The sequence below is a fragment of the Helianthus annuus genome, chromosome 14 (genome assembly GCF_002127325.2).
Source record: "Helianthus annuus cultivar XRQ/B chromosome 14, HanXRQr2.0-SUNRISE, whole genome shotgun sequence".
NCBI classification, from domain to species: Eukaryota; Viridiplantae; Streptophyta; class Magnoliopsida; order Asterales; family Asteraceae; genus Helianthus; species Helianthus annuus.
The window spans coordinates 25,269,546-25,283,622 of NC_035446.2; positions in this window are offsets into that span (position 1 = coordinate 25,269,546).

Here is a 14,077-nt window from a genome sequence, read left to right on the forward strand (position 1 = left end):
TTACTACACCCGTGGTTATGTGTGGGGGTTGTGGGTAACGACTGAATCTGATGTTAGTTAATTTACCCTTTGGTGGTTTGTTAACGCGAGAAGCGAGACGCTAGGTGGTCGAGTCACAAAGGTTTGAATGTTATTAGCAAGACAACCATATTTAGTTTTCACAATTAAAACGAGAATGATTTTAAACGATTTAAACGAGTTAACGATTTGGAAACGATTTGAACAAGTTAAACGAATTGGAAAACGATTGATTTTTGGTTAGTGGTTAGATAACGGGACGGGTGTAATGTGATGAAGGCATGGTAGATACGCCGCTGGTACTTCTTATATATAAGTGTTTTCATCATATTACATACCGTGGCGTTATTTAATTCACTTGGGTAAACGATTTTGAAACGATGTCACACAACGATGTTTTCTAAAAGATATAAACCATACGAGTTTTTAACGAGTTTTTACAAGATGTTTTACAAGTTGGTTTTCTAAAACAAATGTTTTTGGGGTTAAGAATCATGGCTACGAGATTTTATAAACTATAACCATCTTGATTTGAGTTGGTTAATTATGTTGCAATACATTTTTCAAAAACAAGGTTTGTATTTTGACTCTTGAAGTCTACTAAAGTAATGCAGCATGTAAACGAAGCCATAATTCCGATACTCTTATAAAACCTATGTACTCGCCAGCATTTCTTTGCTGACTTTGTTTTCACATATGTTTCAGGTGATGTTGCTTGATTGATTCTAGGATGCATGCGTCACGTAGGATCTGGACAAGGCCTTAGTGACATAATAACAAGTGATAGACGATATGTAGTTTATTTGTGATGTGTTAAGACAATGTAATGTTTAATTTTATTCAATAAAACGAAACTTTTTGTATCCATGGTTGTGAAACAACAGCTTCTATTACAACACTCCCCGACGTTTCCGCCACGGTTTGTTGTCCTACGTGGTCGGGGTGTGACAGGAGAAGTTGGTATCAGAGCCAATGGTTATAGGGAATTAGGTTATTAGTAATGCTTTGACCTAGACTATAACTTTAGGACCCTAACACAAGTTTACTTGTGTTTAGATTTTAAAACAATACCGTCACCTACCCTTAGGTGATAACCACAATAAGTTCGAATCCGCTTTGAAAACTAATCATCTGTTCTAGGATGATTGATTACTAGGTTTTGAACCCTCTATTATATGGTTTTGAACCCTTTAAGTTTTCAAAGTCTCGTTAAAGTTTTGGCCAAAATAATGTGAACACGTGCAAACTGGAAGGGTGAATGTTTGTACCCTGGGTTTTCTATCTAAGGCTAGAGTGTTCGTATAAATCCACATAATCGGACCAGTCACTCTTACCTGGGAACTCTTGGGGTGAGTGTTCACTTATAGGCGAGTATGTCTTCGCGATACATTAGTTTGACCCATTTACTTTGATTAGTCATTGCGTGTCATTTGTTTGTTCAAGGTAACGAACATATGATCGCCTTCCTTGTGTTTTGTTGGTATTTTCAATACCTCTTTTGCTTTTCAACCTCACTCGTTTCCTCTGTTTCCTTGTTAGACAATGCCTCCTCGACGTGAAGCACAATCTTTCACTATTGAAGAAATCGCAGCCCTGGTCTCTCAGCAAGTGGCTGTTGTACTTCCAGGCGTTGTGACCCAAGTCCACAAGATATACAACAACAATAATAATAGCAACAACAATGCACCGTGTAACTTCAAGAGTTTCAATTCTGTGAAGCCTTTAAAGTTTTCTGGGTCGCAAGGAGCAACTACGCTCTTGCAGTGGTTTGAGAGTATCGAGAGCACATTTAGACATGTGCAGTGTCCGAATGCGCGAAAGGTTGAATTTGCTTCTAGCGTGTTTGAGAAGCGAGCGCTTACCTGGTGGAATGGTATTATGCGCGACAGGGGTGTCGAAGTGGCATTGGCACAAACATGGGAAGAGCTTTGGGCTCTCATGATGAAAGAGTTTTGTCCCCGTCGCGAAATTCGGGCTTTGGAGCGAGAGTTTGATGATCTAAAGCAAGATGGGGCTGAACACCGTGCATACACGGATCGTTTTGAAGAACTTAGTCTATTGTGTCCCACCATGGTTACCCCTCTGGAGAAAGCGATCGAGAGATACATCGATGGTTTACCTGATTCCATTCTGGATATTGTGACCGGTGTTAATCCTACTACCCTTCGTCAAGCAATCGAGTTGTCGGCTACCCTGACTGAATCTCAAGTCAGGAAGGGTAAACTCACCCGCAAGGGTGATAAGAAGAAGTTGGCTGATTCTGGGAAAGACAAGAAAAAGGGTAAGGGTAAGGAAGGTGAGTCGTCAAAGAAGAGGAAGCGAAAGGGTGCCCAAAATTTTGCTGTTACGGCACAGACTGGTCAGAACCCACCGGCTCAGCCACCTGTAAAGAAAGCATATGCTGGTACCGCACCTCATTGTGCACGCTGCAACGGTCATCACGTTGCACAGCAAGCTTGTAAGCAATGCACGACATGTGGTAAACTTGGGCATACGGCCAATATTTGTCGCTTAGGGCAGAATCAGGTTGCTCAGGTTCCAGCTCTGGGTCAGGGGAATGCTGTGAGATTCCCACCGGGTTCATGTTTTAATTGTGGATAGTATGGTCACTTCAGAAACAACTGTCCAAGGCTGGGGAATGCAAACGCGAACCCGAATGCGAACGTGAATGTCAACGTGAATCCCGCTCGTGGACGAGCGTACAATTTGAATGCAAACGAAGCGAGGGCCGACAACGAGGTTGTCAATGGTACGTTTCTTGTTAACAATCGACCTGCATCTGTTCTTTTTGATTCTGGTGCAGATAGGAGTTTTGTTTCATTATCTTTTGAGCCTTTGCTTGCGATACCTAGAACTAAACTGAGGAAACCCCTATCTGTTGAAGTCGCTACTGGTAAACCTCTCGTTCTCGATTCTGTTATTCGTGATTTTCAGTTGAACCTTGATAACTATCTTTTTCCTATTGACCTCACGCCAATGCAACTTGGGAGCTTCGACATTATCGTTGGAATGGATTGGTTAACTAAACATCATGCTGAGGTGGTTTGTTTTGATAAGATTGTTCGTATTCCTTTGTCTTCTGGTGATGTTTTGGAAATTCGTGGCGAGAAACCGTCAGGAGGATTGAAACTTATGTCGTGTATGGAAGCCCAAAGGCATTTACGGAAAGGATATGTTGCTTTTCTAGCACATGTCACCGAGGAGAAAAGCAAAAGTAAGAGTATTCAGGATATTCTGATTGTTCGGGATTATCCAGAGGTGTTTCCTGATGAACTGCCTGGTTTGCCTCCAGTTCGTCAAGTCCAGTTTCATATTGACCTTGTACCCAATGCCAACCCAATTGCAAAAGCGCCTTATCGACTTGCACCGTCTGAGATGCAGGAATTATAGAAGCAACTTCAATAGTTACCTGATAAAGGATTCATCCGTCCAAGCTTTTCACCTTGGGGAGCTCTTGTCCTCTTTGTGAAAAAGAAAGATGGATCTTTCGAATGTGTATCGATTATCGTGAGCTTAATAAGCTTACCATCAAGAATCGATATCCCCTACCTCGAATTGATGATCTCTTCGACCAGCTGCAAGGTGCTTCATGCTTTTCCAAGATCGATTTGCGTTCTGGGTATCATCAACTTCGTGTTCTCGAAGAAGATATTCCCAAAACTGCTTTCCGCAAAGATATGGGCATTATGAGTTCACTGTCATGCATTTTGGTTTGACGAATGCTCCAGCTATCTTTATGGACTTAATGAATAGGGTCTATAAACCTTATTTAGACAAGTTCATTATTGTGTTCATCGACGATATTCTGGTCTATTCGAAGTCTCGAGCCGAGCACGAGCAACATCTTCGCTTAACATTGGAACTTCTGAAGAAGGAACAACTTTTTGCTAAATTCTCCAAGTGTGAATTCTGGCTTAAAGAAGTTCAATTCTTGGGTCATATAGTCAATGAGCAGGGTATTCATGTGGATCCATCCAAGATTGTTGCTATTAAAGACTGGAATACACCAACAACACCTACAGAAGTTCGATCTTTTCTTGGTCTTGCTGGTTATTATTGTCGATTCATTTCAAACTTCTCAAAGATCGCGGTTCCACTCACTGCTTTGACTCAGAAGAATAAGCCTTTTGAGTGGGGACCTAAGCAAGAAGAAGCGTTTCAAACGCTGAAACAGAAGCTTTGTGATGCTCCTGTTTTATCTCTACCCGAAGGAGTTGATGATTTCGTTGTCTATTGTGATGCGTCGTACCTAGGACTTGGTTGCGTCCTTATGCAACGAGGTAAAGTCATAGCTTATGCGTATAGACAACTGAAAATTCATGAGAAGAACTACACGACTCATGATCTTGAGTTAGGAGCTGTGGTTTTCACGCTTAAAATCTGGAGACATTACCTCTATGGAACGAAGTGTGTGGTTTTCACAGACCACAAAAGTCTCCAGCATATTCTTAATCAGAAAGAGCTCAACATGAGGCAACGTCGTTGGGTTGAACTCTTAAGCGATTACGATTGCGAGATTCGTTACCATCCTGGTAAGGCGAATGTCATAGCTGATGCGCTTAGTCAAAAAGAGTGAGTCAAGCTTCATTCTATTCAAACGCTATCTGATCTTCAAACTCGTGTTCTTCAAGCTCAGCAATTTTATGTTTCACAAAATTTGATAGGTGAGGAATTGCCACGTCAGCTTGAGCTTAAGCTCGAAAGAAAGGACAATGGTTTGCTCTATTTCAAGGATCGTTTGTGGATTCCAAAACAAGATGATCTTCGCACCTTGGTAATGGACGAATCTCATAAGTCTCGATATTCTATCCATCCTGGTGCTGATAAAATGTACAAGGATCGTCGTACTAAGTTCTGGTGGCCTGGTATGAAGAAGGATGTTGCCTTGTATGTATCAAAATGCCTGACCTGTCTCAAAGTCAAGGCTGAACATCAACGGCCTTCTGGTTTGCTTGTACAACCAGAGATACCGGTTTGGAAGTGGGAGAACATTGCGATGGATCTCATTACTAAATTACCGCGTACATCTAAAGGTCGTGATTCTATTTGGGTTGTTATCGATCGATTAACGAAATCAGCTCATTTTATTGCAATTCGCGAGGATCTATCTGCTGATAAACTTGCAAAGATTTATGTTGATGAGATTGTATCACGACATAGTGTGCCTTTGGATATCATTTCTGATCGTGATGCTCGATTTTCATCTCATTTCTGGAAGACCATGCAATCTGCTTTGTGAACCCAACTAAATCTAAGCACTGCTTATCATCCCCAAACAGATGGTCAATCTGAGTGAACAATTCAAACTTTGGAGGATATGCTTAGAGCATGCGTGATAGACTTTGGTGGTAATTGGGATTCTCATCTGCGAATGATCGAGTTCTCTTACAACAATAGCTATCATACTAGTATTAATATGGCACCGTTCGAATCTCTCTATGGTCGAAAATGTCGTTCACCTGTCTGTTGGAACGAGACCGGTGAAGCTCAGCTTACTGGACCTGAGCTCGTTCTGGAAACAACAGATAAAATCAAGAAAATCCGCGATAATCTTGTGACAGCTCGAAGTCGTCAAAAGAGTTATGCGGATATGCGACGCAAGCCCTTAGAATTTCAAGTCAGAGATCGTGTCCTACTCAAGGTTTCACCTTGGAAGGGAGTTGTGAGATTTGGAAAGAAAGGAAAACTTGCACCTCGATATGTGGGACCATTCAAGAATGTGGAAAGAATTGAGAAGGTTGCCTATCGACTAGAGCTACCTCCAGAGCTTGGTAATATTCACCCGACTTTTCACGTGTCCAATTTGCGAAAGTGTTTAGCTAACGCTGATCTTCACATTCCTCTTGACGAGATCCAAATCGATGAAACGATGCACTTTGTCGAGAAACCTGTGGAGATAGTGGACCGTACTTGCAAACTCACACTTGAATCTGATTTTGGCTCTCTAAGTTGAAGTCTATACTTCATACCTGAGAGTAAATCGGATCAAGAGCTTGCGGGGACCTTCTGTAAGTATTCTTTCGTTCTTTTCATTTGTTTCTATCGTTAAATCAAACTGCGTTTGACTTTCTGCTTTGACCAGTTTATGGTCAATGCGAAGTTCGTCTGAACTTCATAACGTGAGCGTAATCACGATGGTTATAGCCCCTAGTGACTATACATACTGATTACCACGTTATCTAGGCTCAGTGACGAGTCGTAGTTTCGGCCAAAATACGTATTTACGCGTATTTTGTAACCAAACTACTCTAGGATATCAAAACTGTTTGTTTTGATATCAAAACCTGTTTTCTAACTTAACTAAACATGTTCTAGCATGTTTAGCTCGTCACTTTTTAGATTAGTTCTTGGGTAGAGTCGTAAGTCAAGCGGACTAAACACCCGCTTAGACTTTCAACCACGACCCGTTTGGTCGATCATTAGGATCCGACTAAACATGTTTAGTGACCATAGTTGTATAGGGAATAACCTTCCGATGTTATACCTTATGGTCACCAAGTTTAAGTAGTTGTATGATAAATAGTTTATATGCCATATGTAAATTACCAGAATACCCTTTTCATGCATAATTGGTAATTAAACATATGTTACACAAACTTTTGTCATGTAACTAATTATACATCATATTTAAACATGTAGAGGCATATAATACTTGTCATAGGACTAGTTAGACGTCTCAAACGCGCTTTTGCGCGCACGACGCGTTAAAGTAGCGTAAGCTACCTTAATGGGTCGCGATGGGTCGAAAGCACTTTGGTTAGGTTTCAATTTAGGATGTAGGCTTTGTTAAACCATATCACATGAGTTCTAACCCTCATTTGGTTTACAAGACCTCATTCTATCCGATCGTCCGATTTAGACGTCTATTGTTTGACTAGTGGTTCGATTATTAGGTGCTACTTGATTTCTCTGATTTGCTTGAGTTTGTTGGAGTTCTATTTGATCGAGGATACTTTGCACTTCATGTGAGTACATAGTTCCCCTATTTTACTGTTTTAAATGTTTTGGGGTGATTCATATGTACGAAATGGTTTCAAAGTTTAAACGATGGTTTTTCAAAAACAATGAAGATGGTTTATATAAAACTAATAACGATTTCATTAAAGTGAACAAACTTGTTGGTTGTAGTTACATAACAAATGACATTCATTAGCAATGATCAAGCCGACCAGTATTAGGTTATGGTACCATAGGATCTGACAAATCCCGTTATTTTACTACACCCATGGTTATGTGTGGGGGTTGTGGGTAACGACTGAATCTGATGTTAGTTAATTTACCCTTTGGTGGTTTGTTAACGCGAGAAGCGAGATGCGAGGTGGTCGAGTCACAAAGTTTTGAATGTTATTAGCAAGACAACCATATATAGTTTTCACAATTAAAACGAGAATGATTTTAAACGATTTAAACGAGTTAATGTTAGGATCTGAGTTTGGATTGATTGTGATTTGTGTTTGAATTTAGATAAACAATGAAAGAGTAGTGCAGCGGAAATTAAATGGAAGCAAACTTTTCACAATCAAACATAAGTGTAATATCCGGAAAATTCACCAAGTAATATTTAAACGAATCAACTGCCCGGATTTATACCAGGTGGATCGGTCAACAGGTTCTTTTAATGCGAAAATATTTATTTAATGGATATAAGGATCCCGTGAATAACTTTAAAATGTAGTTTTAAGAGGGAACGTGTGATATGAAACTCTAGGGACCAGACTGTTGTTATGGGAATTGGATTTTAGTAGCTTTAGAAAGAATTGCATCCACTAAAGACTTGAGGGAGCGTAATGTAAATAATCCATTTAATCATTTCTTTAAAAATTCCACCTACGTGTTATATATGTTTTGTTTTCAAAACATTCTTTTTTTTAGAATTAAAACCTATCATCTGCTAGGGCTTGCAAATGCCCTAAACTACTGACGCCATACGAATGAGAAGAACTAACGGAATGCGACGATCCAGGTTCGTTCTTGGGTTCTAGTCACAGTTAAGGTAATCTTCCAATCTGTTTGTTTGTTATGGTTATATTGCTTATTTGGGGTTTTTTTTAGAGTCGAGTGGAGTTTGGTTTAGGTGGTCGTTTAAGTTGTGATGATGAAGGTGACGGAGGACGATGGTGGTGGCCGAGGGGGTAGCCTGTGATGAGGACGATGGAGGTGGTATAATGCACTGTAGAGAAGGAGATGGTGTAGTGTTTCCGCAGTGGTGACCGGGGTGGTTTAGCTCGGTCCTTCCGGTGATGTTGTCAGTGGTGTACTATGACAGTGATATAGATGAGCGGCCTGGCGGGGACGATGAAAGTTGATTATGTTGAGGACGGTGAGTGTTGGTTGTGGTGTAGGGTCACGATGGAGTCGCGTGAAGATGTATCATGAGTGGGGTGGTTGACGATGGTGTGTGGGTGATCGGATAAGGTGGTAGCAATAACGGTGAAACGGTTGTAGGCGGCTTGGCCGTGATACAAAATCGCATGGATTGGGGTTGAAGATGGCATCTGATTAAGGGATGGAACATGTTACGACTTAGATGGGTTAGGATGAGGATCATATATCATGGTGAAGAAGGTGCAAGGTACTATGGTGTTGGGTGCGTCCTTAGATCTGTGTACTATGTGTGTGTACTTCAAAGAAGGTGCAAGGTATGAATGGATTATTTTGAACATGGATATGAATTTCGAGATGATGATGTATAAAATTGTTAATGGTGCATGAGAATGATGGCAATGCATGGGAGCCGATCAATAGTTATGGTTTTCTGATGATCATGGGGACTAAGTGTTTTCATGTACATGTATAAATAATAAATTGAAATTGAAATTGAAATGTGGGTGCTTGTGAACAGAATGTGACGTGAAGATTTTGTATACTAAAACCAAGCTAGCTAGCATTTTAATTATTTAAGCTTGCTCGCTAGCACCTCTTTTCTCTCTCATGTATTTTCATGAATTCTAATCATATTTGTAGTAAACTAGTTGATACCCCGTTTGTGTTGTGGGGCGATGACCGAATAGTTCTAAATCAATTAAAAAAATACTATTATAATTTTGATAGAAAAAAGCTAAAACGATGATAAGACCGTAATTTTGGGCTCAGAGCAAAACTGTAATTTTTCAGAACTAATGAGCCAGTGTTAGGCAGCTCCTTTAGACGAAAAAAAAAACTAAATCGAATCAACCAAATAAAACAAAAACTTTTACAGTTTTGCTAGAAAAATGAAAACGATGGGGAAAACTTAACTTTGAACTAAGGGGGAAAATCATAATTTTGTTTCAAGGATTAAATCGTAAATTAAATGGACCAATGGGGTTGAGGGCAAAATCGTAACTTGGCTGTGTGAGGAAAAAAACTAATGGCAAAACTGTAAATTTAAACGGTCAAAATCGTAATTTTGAACCGAGTGCAAAATTGAAATTTTTAGCTGGGAGCAAAAGCGTAAATTTATTTTTAAATGAGGGTAAAAACATAATCTTGAATAGATGGCAAAATCGTTATTATAAGAAGAAAAACCTAATGGCAAAACTTTAAATTTAAACGGGGCAAAATCGTAATGTTAAACCGAGGGCAGAATTGAAAATTTTTAGCTGGGGGCAAAAGCCAAAATTTATTTTTAAGTGAGGGTAAAATCATAATTTTTAACTAATGGTAAAATCGTAATTTTAAAACGGAATAAAATCGTAAATTTGTTGGGCCAATAAGGGAGTGTCATGCATTACTATAAATATAAACAGGGGAAAATCATAATTTGGGAAAAAAAAGAAAGAAAGATTGTGGGTGGCATGTGACCGCCGTCCAACTCAACCAATCTCACAAAAGGACTATTGCCCTCCATGGGTTTTGTTATTGTGGATAATATGTGCGTGGGTGTATGCGATGCATGAGCGATGGACACTAATTACTTGATAAGTTGGATCTAGGGTCGGGTAACTCGATGGATATCTTTTTGGTTCGTAACCCTGACTTATTCGGTTAAAGGTTTGGTTCGAGGACGCAATTTGAGACGGTTAGCATGTGGTCCGGAAGCTTTGCAACCGGTGAGTTCTAATCCCCTTTCTCTTAAATATTTTTGGGGCGAGCATACATGCTTTTTACATGTTTTTATACGGGTCATGAGTTTTATATATTAACGACATATGTGATAAAAATGTTTTATAAACATTTTTTTTTCACAAACAATATTTTTATACGACGTAGTGACTAATCTGGCTTTATAGTCCTGCGTAGGCATATGTTGTTTACTTAGTGATGTCGAGGTCGTATAGGTATGGGGCGTGGTAGATGTTGATATTTAAAGCACTATTTGTGTCATGATAAATTTTAATTGGTAACTCTATCATAGGTTCCGAACCTTAGTGGTATCGGGAACGTGAAGGTAGTAGTTGTTGGGTAGTTAACGTGTGTTTAACTTTATATGTGTGTCTATGTGTTTTATGTGAATTAGCATCCTTGGGGTGCTTAATGCCGGTTACTAGTGATGGCGACGTTACCTTCGGGGTGGCGTCAGGTCACGAGATGTGGATTATTAGTGATGGCGGTGTTACCTTCGAGGTGGCGTCAGATCACGAGATGTAGGTTACTAGTGATGGCGGCGTTACCTTCGGGGTGGCGTCAGGTCACGAGAAACATCACTGAGATGTTTAAATGATTAGCCCTTGTGGCAACGATGAACCCTTCGGGGTATTATGTGGGTGACGGACTCTTCGGGGTCAAATTAGATGAGACGAAACCCTAACGTGGGTGCCCTGATGAGGGCAAATGATGATAGCCTAAGGGCAACAACTGATGTGTTAGGTTCCCACCTTATGTGCTTATATGTTTCACGTTAGTTAAATGGTGGGTAAATGATGATTATTTGTGTACTTGACGAATGATGTTAAATGATGTGGGTGACGAATGATGTTCTATTATGCGGTTGTCGAGTGGTGTTAAAGTGTGTAGTTGTCAGACGAGATCAAGTTACAATTGAGTTTTTAGGACATTAATTGTTATGTTCTAGTTATGAGTCGGTTTGGTTCATGGTCCTATGAATTAAGATGTATTGGGGGTTATCCTTTGGTGTCTAAGTAATCTGATCCATATCGGAAAGGATTAATGGTAGGATGATTAGACCGACGATATAGGTGGAGTTTTGGGTTACGGGTTGGAGTCATAAACTTTAAAATGATGTTAATGTATTTTAATAAACGATGGTGGTTTTAAAATGATGGTGTTTTGGGTGTCAGATAAAGCATTTGGGATGTTTTAAATGCTTCAACTAAACTGTTAGAACTCATTCAGTGTAGCTGACTTTTGCATGTATGTTAGATTGTTTTGCAGGTGTGTGATTCGAGTCGGTGTTGCTCTTGGCTAGCAGATGGGATTACTCGTGTATATGGTGGAATGCATTCGATTTGCTAGAAACGAAATAACATTTTAAGTTTTTATTTACTCATGTACTGTCTTAATTAAAATTTCCGCTGCGTATTTTTGAGAAAATACTTATTTTCAAACAGTACACTGTGATGTGACCCGACTATAGGGCGCCCGGTTTGGGGGCCTTACAAGAAGAAATGCTTTCAATCGTACATTTTCAACACAGAATCAAATGATTAAATTTATTTCAAACTTTGATTACAATGCATGTATGATTTGCAAACTCCCCCTTAGCCCGAGCTCAGTATTTGTTCGTGCAGGAAGAATGATGGTGAAAGAGCTAAACAGAACAGTACAGAGCACTGTTCTATTTATAGGCACTAGCAAACTACTGAGCATCTAAGCTGACGTCACCATGAAAGTGACATCTAACCTCCTAACAAACTCTTAACAACTGACCTATACAAACACTGCTATACTAACTACTGATGTTACAGTTTATTACATAAAGTAAACATAAACAGCTGTTGCATCCTTCCACTGCTGTGAAACCAGCAGTACTTGTCATGATCAGCAATGCTTGAAACAAGGCAGTAGATTGAGCAGCAGAGCTTTAATTCTTCAACAGACTTTGACTTGATCAGCAGTTGTAGGTCAGCAGTTTGCATGATCAGCAGATAGGAGGTCAGCAGATGTTGAAACCACTTTCAAGGGGAGAGACTTGCAACCAAACATCTGCTTATTCTGGATCCACTGCTCTGATCCAATTTTGGCTTTCATTATCTGTTCCTTTGGTAGGGTTCAATCCCAACAATCTCCCCCTGGAACAGATAATGCCAAAACTCTCCATTATTGTAGATCTTTATTGCCTCATCAGCAGTTCCCTTATTTGTCCTTTGTGTTGTAATTCAAAGGTTAAGGCATCTGTATCATCATCATCCCTGCTAAGTGGAAGATCAAGGAGATCCTACAAATCTTCAAGACTCAGGCCAAGAGCTTGTTCCCTTGTTAGTTTCTTCACTTCACCACTAGACTTGAACACTGTCAGTACGTGGGTCTGTTTATCAGTTTTCCACTTTAGTACTTTTGAGCCTGGTGGGTTTCTTGGGAGCTGTTTATTTGATGAGGTATTTGGTGATGCTGGCCTATTCATGACTGGCTGAGCAGTACTTGCAGATTGTTCCAGTTCAGATTCTTCTTTCTCATTAACATAATTCCCTCTTTTACAAGGTCATTACTAGCAATTAAATCTTGAACTGTTTCAGCATCCACCTGGTTTTGACTCCTTCTTTTGTAGATGATAGCACCAGCAAGAGCAGTGGTTCTTTTGGCTTGCAGCTTTGGTGGTCTTCTCGAGACCTCTGCTTTGGAGTAGTCAGGCTTTTGTGGAGCTGTTGGATCTTTCTTCCTAAGTTCCTCCAACCTTTTATAGGTGGCCCTGACCCTAGCTTCTCCCCACTTTGACACAGAGTTCCTTGACCCATAATCAGCTGTAATAAGCTCCTCTTTCATTCTCTTCAACTCTAATGCCTTTTCATCTTCAAACTGTTTGAATTTTTCAGGAGGAGTCTGCTGGACTTTATTTTTGATCATTTCATGAATCCTGGCTATTTCTTTTTCAAGCTCAGGAATGGTCCAGTTTTTGTACATGTGTTTCTCCCCCCTTGTATTTCTTGTCGGTCATGATATTTTCAATGTAGTCTTTTCTCAGGGTCTCATCTGCCCTTTCTGAAATTTGTTGACTAACATTTTTGGCAAATTGCTCCATTGATCTAACCTGTGTGAGGAGAAACTGATAGTTTTGCTAAAATTCCCTATCAGACTTTCCTTGTTTATTTTTGTTAGCGATATCCTCTGCTTGCTTGGCTTTAATTTCTAAATATTCTTCAATGTTGTTTGGCCTAGGATATCCTTTAACTGAAGGCAGGCTCCTTTTGGCAGGGTTATCCTCATAGTAGAGAGATTTGATTTCATCTCTAACTGCTATGAGTTCTAAAGGAAATACAACACCTGCAGGAGGTAATGGCTTTTGAGTTTGAGTTGAAGAGAGAGGAATGGGTTTTGGAATTGTGACAAGTGCTTGGGATTTTGAAGCTGTTGGTGGTGGTGATGGAGAATCATCATCAGATATGATAATCCTTCTCCTTTTAATTTTAGGAGAGGCAGATGATGTGTTGGGTGGAACAGTGGAGGTGATTTGAGTGGCAGTGGTTTGTGACTGACTAACAGTTGTTGAAACAACTGGTGTTTCAACCACTGTTGCCATTACAACAGATGTTTTAACATCTGCAGTCTTCTGCTTTATGGCAGGAAATGATGGTGAAGATGATGGTGATAAGGCAGTGGTAGTGGTGTGTGTTGAAGTGGTGTGTGTTGAAGTGAGAGCAGTTGTTGCAACAACTGAAGTACCAGCAGATGTTGGAATAATAGAAGTTTCAGCAACTGTTTGAGTGGAGGTTTGATGTTGGTGGCTTTTGGATGGTGGTTTTGAAGTATGCTTAGGAAGGCTGGATGGTGTGGATTTGGGTTTCCTTACTTTTCTAGTAAGATTTCTTTTTGGAACAGGATTTTGATCATCCTTTTCACCAGAACAACCCTGCGCATTCAGCTCCATGAAAGCTCTCTTCTCCTCATTCCACTTTGATAAATCCTTTGCCGCTCTATCCCTTTTTACACTTATGATACCATCATCAAGTGCATTCTGGGTAAC